This window comes from Salmo salar, chromosome ssa01 (genome assembly GCF_905237065.1).
Source record: "Salmo salar chromosome ssa01, Ssal_v3.1, whole genome shotgun sequence".
NCBI lineage: Eukaryota > Metazoa > Chordata > Actinopteri > Salmoniformes > Salmonidae > Salmo > Salmo salar.
Window position 1 is genome coordinate 28,219,552 of NC_059442.1, and position 10,683 is coordinate 28,230,234.

Below are 10,683 nucleotides of genomic sequence, written 5' to 3' on the forward strand. Positions count from 1 at the left end.
CTTCGTCACGGTTTGTTGTTTTGATTATAGTTTATTGTATGTCTTGCATAGTTTCACATTAAAATAAATAATGTGGAACGATACCAACGTTGCGCCTTGGTCTCCTTCATATGACGGATGTGACAAAACGCAAATTCTTCGCAAGGAAAAAGTGATACAGACACGTCACAGACATCGCAGGCTGCAATCTTATAACTTTTTAATGAACAAGCAAAATGGCAGGACAAAGACCTAAGAAGATGGATAAAGCAATTATTAAGATGATAGCCCCTGACAAGCAGCCATTCACAGTGGTGTCTAACGTTGGTTTTCAGCAGCTGATTACTCTTGCTGAACCCCGGTACAGGATCAAAGATGAAAAATTATACCGCACAGATATGCTAGATAAAATACATGAAAGAGCTGTGATGAAAGTGAAGAATCTGGTGGCACCATTGAATGCTCCACACATGGCATTCACAACTGACTGCTGGTCCGGCACTACAGAGTCCCTGATGAGCCTTACTGGACATTTCATTGACAGTGTCTGGACAAGAAAGCAGGTTGTGCTGAATGTCAAGACTATGACTGGATCACACACAGGAAACTACATCAGAGAGATATTTTTAACCATGTTGGAATACTGGGAAATCCACACCAAATGTGTAGTGCTGGTCCTCTGGGACAGTGGGGCAAACATGGTGAAAGAAATGAGACTGGCAGAGCTTCCAGACTTCAGCTGCAGTGCACACACCCTACAGCTTGTAATCAATGATGGACTATCCAGTCAGAGAGCTGTGCTAGACATTATTGCCATGTTGAAGAGCTGTGCAACTCACTTTGACCACTCTGTACTGGCCAAACAGAGGCTGAGGGCCATTCAGGAAGAGCTTGGCCTTCCCAAACACAGCATCATCCAAGCAGTTCAAACTCGCTGGAACTCAACACTGCACATGTTGCAGAGGATGTTTGAATAGAGGCGTGCACTGCATGTGTATGCAGGTGAATATGGACACATCAGCAGTTTGTCTGCTGCACAGTGGGACATTGTCTCTAACATAATTGAGACTCTGGCACCTATGGAGGAGGTGACACTGGAGATGAGCCACTCCAACTCTACAGCCGCATGTATCATCTCCTGTGTGTCGATGCTGGAGCTGATGCTGCAGCAGGAGGGTTCTTCTACTCAAGGCATCAAAACTTTACGGAAGACCTTGTTGGACAGTCTGACAAGGCGGTTCCACAAGGCCGAGGAGACAAAGTCCCTGGTGCTGGCAACTGTCCTGGATCCACGTTACAAGAGCTATGCCTTCACCTCAGGGACAGCACTAGAGAAAGCAAAAGAGTGGCTGAAGGTGGAATCTGTCCTACTAAGGAAACCAAATCCCAGAGCCACAGCAGAAAGGACTAGTGTAGAGGAGGACTCAGATCCAGGTGCAAGAGTCCGGATAGATCAGCCACCCAGTCTGGAAAGCCTCTACGCTAGAATCCTTGGAATCCAAGAGGGCAGGGCTGAAGTCCAGTGCAGTTTTGAAATTGAGTTGGAGCGTTACCTCACAGAGCCTGTCATTGACAGAAAGAGCGGCTTGCCTTTGGAGCGGTGGAAGCAGAATGAGGCCAGACTTCAATCACTCGCTCCACTGGCAAAGAAGGTTCTCTGTCCCCCACCTTCTTCGGTCCCTAGCGAGAGAGTGTTCAGTGAGGTGGGGATCATTTATGATAAGCGGAGGAGCAGACTGACAGGGGAACATACAGACAAGCTCTGCTTTCTGCAATACAACCTAAAACTTCTTAACTGGGAATATAAAAGGAACTACCAGCTTACATATGTTCTCATGTTCTGAGCAAGGAACTTAAACGTTAGCTTTTATATATGGCACATATTGCACTTTTACTTTCTTCTTGTTTCATTATTTATTTGAGACTAAATTGATTTTATTTATGTATTATATTAACTTAAAATAAAAGTGTTCATTGTTCATTCAGTATTGTTGTAATTGTCATTATTACAAATATATATATAAATGGTCCGATTAATCGGTATCGGCTTTTTTTGGGGTCCTTCAATAATCGGTATCAGCGTTGAAAAATCATAATCGGTCGACCTCTAACATGCACTGTGCGAAAAACGTATTCTTGTACTTCTTCTTCTTCTTTTTCTTCTTCTTCTAAGGTATTATGGCGGTTCACAAACAAACAGAGCCTCCACCTACTGTACTGAAGTGTGTAGTGAATCAAACCCCAATCCTCATCCAACCTCAATAACTTTACACATCAATCTTTCCTGCTCTTCCACATACCGGTACTTACAACAAACACATCATCACATGCTCCATTGTTTCATCAACCATACACTCAATACACAAACTATTCACATGCTTGCCAACCAGATGTAATGATGTGTTCAATGTACAATGTCCAAGGCGCAACTGAGCAAACACCACCTCTTCCTTCCTAATCTGACCTTTGAATCTTGGTCCACCGTCCTTTCTTTGGAGGGCATATAAATACCGGCCCTTGGGCTCACTATCCCATGAAAAACAACCTTACGACACTCATAGAAGTTAATTTGCTGAGGAGTCGCATACAAATCTTTGGAACAGTGTACTATCAAGAAGTCTACAAATTATATGAAATAATTGAATGCAGAAATAAAACGACATATTTATAAATACAAATTACGTTTTTTTTTGTGTGTCAAACAGACAGAGCTCAACAACATGTTCTCCATCCATACCACTGGATGTCATAGAAGGCTTGACAGTGTGAGGGTAACGCTTCGTCCCGACACTGCATTTTGGTACACCAGAATTACATTCATTTCCAATGAAACGCTGTGTTCGCCTTGCAGCATTGCGTTGCAGAGGCAGTTTCAGTGCTTTCGGTGGGGTGCATACATTGGATTTATCGACCTATGCGTCAAACTGTATGTGTAAATGGCTTGACAGAAATTGTAGCAGAAGGTGAATGTTGATTTTTGTTGCATACATATCCAGATGATGCTGCATACTATTTTGCGCAAGAACGCTGTCGGTGTGATCGAAGCGTAAGGAGATTCAAGGTATACACAGCGATATGACGTAGACAAAGAAAGTAAACAGCATAGTGGGTCAATTTCCGCAACAACTAAGAGTATAGAAGCTCAAGGCTCAACTTTTCAACTGTTTTGGTCCCGTGGCTCCAACGCTGTAAGAGTGTGAAGCAAAACCATGCCCATGCACAGATACTGTGTGTGACTGTGTGAGAGTGAAGTCTTGCATCTCACCATAGCTGTGGGAAGTACAGGTGCTGGAGGTGCTGCAGCACCCCCTGGTGGTGAGATGAACAATATGGCACCAACAGACATGGTCGCCCTGTTCCTAGCACCTAGCCAACTTTGTAGTATTTTTTTGTGTATGTTATTTCTTACATTATTTGCTCAGAACGTTTCTTGCACCATGGGCTGCTCTAAGACTCCACTGACGGAGAAGAGGAATATGAAGTGGGCTTTTAGTCCGACTCAGCCCACTTTAGTCCGACTCAGGAGGCGTGCATACCATCCACCGCTTCCGAGCATATTACACGCTAATGTTCAGTCCCTGGACAATAAAGTAGACAAGTTCAGGGTGAAGATCTCCTTCTAGAGAGACATCAGGGACTGTAACATTCATGGAATCATGGCTTTCTTCGGATATACTATCCCCGTCCATACAGCCAGCGGGGTTCTCAGTACATCGTGCGGACAGGAATAAAATAAGTCTCCAGGAAAAAAGCGGAGGTATATGTTTCATGATTAACTACTCATGGTGTGATTGTGGTAACGTACAAGAACTCAAGTCCATTTGTTTTCCGGATCTGGAATACCTTACTATTAAATCCATAAAAACTCAGTTGAGCTGGCGCGCTTCAGTCAATAATCCACCCAGTTTCCCTCCATCAAAATGCATACAAAATGAATCCCAAACGTTACTAATAAACTTTTCCAAACAAGTCAAACAACATTTATAATCAAACCTTAGGTACCCTAATACATAAATAAACAATACATTTTAAGACGAAGAGTCATTATTGTCTTTACCGGAGAAAAATACCAAAGAACGCGCTCTCATTCATGCGCTTGGAAACACTACAGCCAAAATGGGAGCCACCTAGACAAACTACAATTTCTGGCTCATTTTTCCAAAAACCAGCCCGAAACTCTTTCTAAAGACTGTTGACATCTAGTGGAAGCCCTAGGAACTGCAATCTGGGAGGACTTCGCCTTATAATAAAAGTGACAGCCATTGAAAATAGTGGTAGGCTGAATTTCTTTTGGGGGGATGGTTTGTCCTCGGGGTTTCGCCTGCCATATCAGTTCTGTTATACTCACAGACATTATTTTAACAGTTTTAGAAACTTTAGAGTGTTTTCTATCCAAATCTACCAATTATATGCATATCCTAGCTTCTGGGCCTGAGTAACAGGCAGTTTACTTTGAGCATGCTTTTCATCCGGACGTGAAAATACTGGCCCCTACCCAAGAGGGGTAACCCACTGTTCCTAGGCCGTCATTGAAAATAAGAATTTGTTCTTAACTGACTTGCCTAGTTAAATAAAGGTAAATAATGGCTACAAGGCCCTTCCTCACCCTCCCTTTAGCAAATCAGATCACGCCTCAATTCTGCTCCTCCCTTCCTATAGGCAGAAACTTAAACAGGAAGTACCCCTGTTAAGGATTGATCAATGTTGATCTGACCAATCGGAATCTATGCTTCAAGATCACTTTGATCATGCGGACTGGGATAGGTTCTGGGTTTCCACTGAGAATAAGAGGAAGTGAATAGAGGATGTTGTTCCCACTGTGATTATTAGAACTTATCCAAACCACAAACCATCGATAGATGGCAGCATTCGCGCAAAACTGAAAGCGCGAACCACAGCAAAGTATCTGGGAACATGGATGAGTACAAACAGTCCAGCTATGCCCTCCGTAAGGCAATCAAACTGGCAAAATGTCAGAACAAAGACAAAGTGGAGTCGTAATTTAATGGCTCAGACGAGTTCTTATGGCAGGGACTCCAGACAATTGCGGGTTATAAAGGGAAAATCAGCGAAGTCACGGACACCGATTCCTTGCTCTGGACAAGCTAAACACCTTCTTTATCCGCTTCAAGGAAAACCCAGTGCCAGTGCTGAGGGCCCGTATCCCTAGCCGCTCCCTCAGAGCATGTGCAGACCAGCTGGCTCTAGTGTTTACAGACATTTTCAATCTCTCCCATCCCAGTCTGTTGTCCCCACTTGCTTCAAGATGTCCACCATTGTTCCTGTACCCGAGAAAGCGAAGGTAACTGAACTAAATGACTATCACCCCGTAGCATTCACTTCTGTCATCATGAAGTGCTTTGAGAGGCTAGTTAAGGATCATATCACCTTCACCTTACCCAACACCCTAGACCCACTACAATCGCCATTGCATCTGGACAAGAGGAATACCTATGTATGAATCCTGTTCATCAACTACAGCTCAGCCTTCAATACCATAGTACCCTCCAAGCTCTCATCATTAAACTTAGGCCCTGTGTCTGAATCCCGCCCTGTGCAACTGGGTCCTGGACTCCCTGACAGGCTGAACCCAGGTGGTGAACGCAACAAAACGAAGGAGCTGATTGTGGACTTCAGGAGACAGCGGAGGGACTGTTTTTTGGCATGCACATCACTGAAAACCTGAAATTGTCCATCCACATAGAAAGTGTGGCGAAGAAGGCGCAACAGCGCTTGGCCAACAAGATCCTTACAAACTTCTACAGATGCACCACTGAGAGTCATCCTGTCGGGCTGTGTCACCGCCTGGTACGGCAACTGCACCATCCAAAACCGCAGGGCTCTAGAGGGTGGTGCGGTCAGCCCAACGCATCACCAGGGCACATTGCTTGCACTCCAGGACATCTACAGCACCCACTGTCACAGGAAGGCGAAGAAGATCATCAAGGACCTCAGTCACGCAAGCCACAGTCTGTTCACCCCACTATCAACTAGAAGGCGGAGGTAGCACAGGTGCATCAAAGCTGGGACCACCAAGACTGAAAAACAGCTTCCACCTGCAGGCCGTCAGATTGTTAAATAGTCATTACTAGCCGACCTCTGCCCAGTACCCTGCACTGAACTGGAACAATATCAAATAAGGAACATGGCATTCTCTCAACCTTGGCTTGCAGACCTGCTCCTGTCCATGTCAAACACATAGGTGTACTAGCCCACTAGTTTAGCAAGCAACACCATGCTGGGCAAGGCCCAGCGAGTGGTGCTTTCCGTGATGGATGGATCACATAGCTGTCCATTTGTGCTCAGTTTTAAGGCAGAATACTTACAACCCCTTCTCATTATCTCTCTTTCTCACACACCCATTGTAATGTGCACCTAGGCAGTGCATGAGTTTAAATTTTGTGAGTTTCAAGTTTGGGGAAACGTACAATTTACCCTACCATTTCTACCGATCTGGGTCCCAGTTATGATTTTTATATGTGCATTTTCATGGAACAGTTTAATTTAAATAATAACGATTTTGTTTCTCAAAATAAGCTCCTGCCATTATGGACACATTGATTCACCATGAGCCATTGGCGGCTAAAGAAATGAATGCATGGAAGTAAGAGGTAGCCTAGGCCAACGTAGCAATAACTTCCTTTGTCAACTAAGTAAAAATACATATAGCCGACAAATGAAAACAGAACATATCTTGATGAAAATGCAGGTTCATTCAATCACATTCATCTCTCTATTCCACCTGTCTGCCTCCATTTCTATTGGTCTTGACTTGAGCTATTGCTAGTGAAGTGCAACATTGTATCAAATCAATTAACTGGGTTGGTCTGGCTCAATGACCGTATACATGAAGGTCCAGCCCGAAGCTGTAGCTATCGAACTTGCTGTAGCTATGGAACATTGTATCAACTACCCTATTCCGGGCCCACAGAGACAAACACAGCTGTTTTTGTGCGAAGGGAAATGTGTTAATTAACATAAACAAATGTAGCATCTCCAGGCCTCCATGCATACAAGCCGCATATAAACCACGATGCTCGCCTTTGGAACATCTACATTTTAAAAAGTCTAATAAATCAATTGAATATACACCATCACAATAAATCCATTATATATTTTAGCTGGGTCTAAAGAAACATTATGATATGAAGAAAATGTATTTCAGAATAACAGAACATGAGTTGGTCTACTGTATGTTATCTGCATGCCATTCCATAGGCTGTAGGCTTGTTCATTTAGCAGAGAAGATATGCTTATAAGTCCCGTGCCATTATAGATTTCATAGTAAGAAGAATATAATTGAACTTAGCTGACTAAAATAGAAAGGATATTTTTTCCCATTCCTGAACAAGAGTGTGCATATGTGGCTATGTTGAGCCTAAAAGTGATCATTTGAAACAGGTCCTATAAACTAGATTGAGTTACTTGGCAACGTTAGTTGTGAATGATACAAACCATAGAATGTCTTAGAAATCAACAGATAGGCCTATATGGGCTGCATGATGCGACTATAGGCTACTGACGATTTGAGAAAGTTGCAAAAAAAAAGTTAGCATATTTTCACCCATCAGACTGTTCTCAATTTAATATTGTTTTTACTAACATGTAAAATTAGTTTCGATTTATAATTGCCCATTATCAAATAGGCAGGAACAGTGGCAAGACAAAAAACACATGTCATCCGTATGCGCTCGAATAGCGAATGGAGGCCGCTTTCCCACTGGTTCGTTTCACTCATGTCAGGTAGGCTACATTGGTTATTTCATCACGCGACAGGTGACATTCCACCCAAACTCTTTATGTCATGGGCTCTCCAACCCTCTTCCTGCAGCTACCCAGTGCGTCATTTGGGAAACCAAGTGAAATCTGTTTGGGAGCATCGATAGTAACATGTTTTCACAATTAAACATATTTCATTAAACTGTTGACAGACCCTCTCTCTGCGTGCTGGAGAGAGGAATGAAGGAGAGAGAGGAGATGAAAACCCATGGTGGTGAGATATTATGTAGATAAAGGTAATGTGTCAGCCTATTAATTATGAAAATATAACAAATGCCATATTCCTAGGCTATTCAAATACAAATTCACTATAATTGTAGGCTAACTCTGAATTTGTTTCATTTAGGCTAGACCAATTATGTACCAAAGATATCTTGAATCAGTATTTTTGTTTTTCTGCGGTAGGCTATGTATTGTATAACTACACAATCATTTTAATTCAGGGGTTTTTTTTGGACTTGGGCTGATACGCTGCCTTCGGAAAGTATTCAGACCCCATGACTTTTTCTACATTTTGTTAGGTTACATCCTTATTTTAAAATTTATGAAATCAAATTTTCCCTCATCAATCTACACACAATACCCCATAATAACAAAGCAAAAACAGGTTTTTAGAAATTTTAGCAAATTTATAAAAAACTAAAAACTGAAATATCACATTTACATAAGTATTCAGACCCTTCACTCAGTACTTTGTTGAAGCACCTCTGACAGCGATTACAACCTCGAGTCTTCTTGGGTATGATGCTACAAGCTTAGCACACCTTTATTTGGGGAGTTTCGCCCATTCTTATCTGCAGATCCTCTCAAGCTCTGTCAGGTTGGATGGGGAGTGTTGCTGCACAGCTATTTTCAGGTCTCTCCAGAGATGAGCTTTAAGTCTGGGCTCTGGCTGGGCCACTCAAGGACATTCAGAGACTTGACCCGTAGCCACTCATGTGTTGTCTTGGCTGTGTGCTTAGGGTCATTGTTCTGTTGTAGGGTGAACCTTAACCCCAGTCTGAGGTCCTGAGCGTTCTGGAGCAGGTTTTCATCAAGGATCTCTCTGTACTTTGCTCCATTCATCTTTGCCTCGATCCTGACTAGTCTCCCAGTCCCTGTCGCTGAAAAACATCCCCACAGTATGATGCTGCCACCACCATGCTTCACAGTAGGGATGGTGCCAGGTTTCCTCCAGATATGATGCTTGGCATTCAGGCCAAAGAGTTCAATCTTGGTTTCATCAGACCAGAGAATCTTGTTTCTCATGGTCTGAGAGTCTTTAGGTGCCTTTTGGCAAACCAAGTGGGCTGTCATGTGCCTTTTACTGAAGAGTGGCTTCCATCTGGCCACTCTACCATAAAGGCCTGATTGGTGGAGTGCTGCAGAGATGGTTGTCCTTCTGGAAGGTTCTCCCATCTCCACAGTGGAACTCTAGAGCTCTGTCAGAGTGACTATCGGGTTCTTGGTCACCTCCCTGACGAAGGCCCTTCTCCCCCGACTGCTCAGTTTGGCGGGGCGGCCAGCTCTAGGAAGAGTCTTGGTGGTTCCAAACTTCTTCCATTTAAGAATTATGGAGGCCACTGTGTTCTTGGGGACCTTTAATGATGCAGACATTTTTTGGTACCCCTCCCCAGATCTGTGCCTCTAAATAATCCTGTCTCGGAGCTCTACAGACAATTCCTTCGACCTCGTGGCTTGGTTTTTGCTCTAACATGCACTGTCAACTATGGGACCTTACTGTATATAGACAGCTGTGTGCCTTTCCAAATGATGTCCAATCAATTGAATTTACCACAGGTGGACTCCAATCAAGTTGTAGAAACATCTCAAAGATGATCAATGGAAACAGGGTGCACCTGAGCTCAATTTCGTGTCTCATAGAAAGGGTCTGAATACTTATGTAAATAAGGCATTTCCGTTTTACATTTTTATACATTTGGAAAAAAATCTAAAAACCTGTTTTCACTTTGTCATTATAGGGCATTGTGTGTAGATTGCTGAGTTTTTATTTGTATTTTGATTTAATCAATTTTATAATAAGGCTGTAACATAACAAAATGTGAAAAAAGTCAAGGGGCTGAATACGCATAAGCCCTTATATGTATGAGTGTTTAAATTGATAATCACCTTAGAAAGCACTGTCCATTTTGTTGTGTTAGGATTTGAAACAACATCCACAATGACCATGTTTTCCACTCAGTTTCAAATTGATCATCACAGTGAGGTGAGTTTTAAAAGCATGATACTGTTTTGATAAGTGTTTGATGTGATTTTCAATTACATTTGCATTGATGTCAGCGTGGTTAGAGGGACAATAGAGCCCTGAGTACCAGGCCATTAGCTACCTGATGATAATTCGCGAGTTGGGTTCTACTAACACATGTCATAAGGAGATTACCATGACTCAATGGTCACGTAGAATTTATTTATTTTACTGCAGTCATGACTCATGACTGGTCACACAACAGCCCTAGTCGTGGTGAGTTAAGACAATCAGAAATCGGACATCCCCAAATGGGCACTTTCCTACATTTGTCAGCAGCAGGCAAGTAGTACTTCTCTGCGTGCTCAGGCGTCCACGCTCCATCAACATTAAGAAGACAGCAAAACCAGACACATGCTCGTTGCTCACATGGAACGCTCCGAACAAAACACAATGAAAAAATTGACAACACTCAGAAATTATGGTATTACAACCAAAACTTGTTTCTCACAAGTGGAGCAGGTTGTGAACTCTGCAAACAACATTTCCACTGCAAGAATAAGAACAGTAATTGACTGAGGCCTAATTAATCCATGCATTAACAGAAATGTATGTAACCAAATGATGGGATTAACTGTAAATGTACTACTGGTGTTTTGATAAAAATAAACATTAGAAGTGCAAACAATTAACAGGAGACAGCTCACCATATTCTGGAGAGCTGAGCACATTCTGGAGAG

General features: G+C 42.7%; 1 pseudogene; it reads left to right on the forward strand.

The window, feature by feature from the left end:
- Window positions 1–215: 215 nt before the first annotated feature.
- Window positions 216–1,823, forward strand: LOC106585955 (zinc finger BED domain-containing protein 4-like; annotated as a pseudogene).
- Window positions 1,824–10,683: the final 8,860 nt, after the last annotated feature.